Source organism: Fukomys damarensis, unplaced genomic scaffold (assembly GCF_012274545.1).
Source record: "Fukomys damarensis isolate Sample0158 unplaced genomic scaffold, DMR_v1.0_HiC HiC_scaffold_73960, whole genome shotgun sequence".
Taxonomy (NCBI): domain Eukaryota; kingdom Metazoa; phylum Chordata; class Mammalia; order Rodentia; family Bathyergidae; genus Fukomys; species Fukomys damarensis.
The window spans coordinates 37,999-39,947 of record NW_022974872.1 but is presented as its reverse complement, the minus strand read 5'-3'; positions in this window follow the sequence as shown (position 1 = coordinate 39,947).

Below are 1,949 nucleotides of genomic sequence, written 5' to 3'. Positions count from 1 at the left end.
TTTTTTTTTTTTTTACAAGATGCAAAAGCATAACTCTTACTCATAGCTTTCCTTATATTTTTGTGTCTCATTTACTATTAACTTTCTATTTGTGGATGTAAAAAATAATCATTTACTATGACAGGCAAAGTAAAAAACACATAAGATGGAAAAGCAGGAAGAATTAGCTCTTAGGAGGAGCCTTCACAATCTTTCTTTAAGGGATTGTCCCACGAAGTAACACCGGAAGATTGTCTTTGGTCCTTTTCACAGCTTGCGTTAATCTGTTTAATAAAATGCTCCAGGATCCACCGCGGTTGATCAGCGTCCTGAGGAAAGACGCAAGCAAAACCTCTCCCCCAATGGAGTAGGGGGTTAGGCCCTCTCCATTGTCCTGTAAGGACATCTTTCCAAAGCACTCGTGCTTTTTGAGATTGATATGATCCCCAATGGCGGGTTGCTCGAGTGTTACCCACATCATCCAAAAGAAGGAAATTTATAACAAATAAGGCATGATATAATCTATGCATGGGTGAATAGCTGCCAGAGAGGGGATTCCCCCCTAACTTTTCTAAGGTAATTTTTAAGGTACGGTGGGAACGTTCAACTAAAGCTTGTCCCTGAGGATTACAGGGAATTCCAGTAGAATGTGAAATCTGTAATGTGGAGAGGAACGTGCGGAAGCCAGCGCTAGAATATGATGGTCCATTATCTGTCTTAATGGCATGAGACTTGCCCATATAAGCAAAGGCATAAAGCAAATGTGCAATAACATCTTTAAGGGCCTCTCCTGTTCTGGGAGTGGCACAAATCATTCCTGAGAAGGTATCCACTGTTACATGAAGAAACTTGGAATGGCCAAAAATGGGGCAATGCGTTACATCCATTTGCCATAGGGCATTGGCTCGAAGGCCACGAGGATTGACCCCCAAGGAAGGGACAGGTAAATGTACTGTGCAATTTCGGCATTCTTTAACTATGGTTCGGGCTTGTTCTCTGGTTATTTGAAACATTTTCCTTAATGTTTGGGCACTAACACGATGTAGGCTATGAAATTGGGCCGCTGCTTTTAGGGGCGAATTGATAAGGTTAACAGGAAATACACTTGTGAGTGCGTCTGCCCTTGCATTTCCTTCAGTAAGGGGTCCAGGAAGCCCCGAATGTGCCCGTAGATGATGAATAGAAAAGGGGGTGGAGCGCCCACGAATGCAATTTTGTAGGCCTTCGAACAATGTTAAAAGATCTCCTTTTGCTAAGATTTTTCCTGCCGTCTCTAACTTAGGCACAGCTTGGGATACATAGATACTATCTGTATATATATTTATGGGTTGAGAATAGCGGGTTAATGCTAAAAGGACTGCACTCAATTCAACCATTTGTGCAGAAGCATAAGGTACCTTAACTGCCCATGCCTCATGAGGTGAAACTATTGCAGCTGTTCCTTTACAGGAGCCATCTGTGAAGACTGTAAGGGCTCCTTTAATTATCTTAGGGGAAGTTCATAGAAGGAAAATGAACCTATGCCTAGTTGCAAACTGTACGAGTTTGTCTGATGGAGGATGATTATCAATGTCACCTGAAAAATCTAGGAAGCTAAGGAACCAGGAGGTGCTAGTCTGGTCCAAGTACAATCTTTGGTTTTTATCATAGGGAATCACAATCCTGTTGGGCTCTTTACCAAAGATGGTGATAGCGGCCTTCCTTCCAATCTGACATAATTGAGCCACCATCTCATGGTAAGGTTTGATGATTTTTAGGTGAGCATGAGGTAGATGAATCCAATAAAGAGGTCTTTTTTGCATTAATACTCCCGTAGGCCAATCAGGGGATTCACAAATAACTAGGAGAAGCAGGAGTCCTGGTTCAAAATAGGATATGAATTGTTCCTCTATGGCTTGTTCCACTATTTTTAGAGCAAAACGGGCTTCCTCAGTTAGTGTCCTTGGGGAAAGAGGGCTCATATCCCCCTC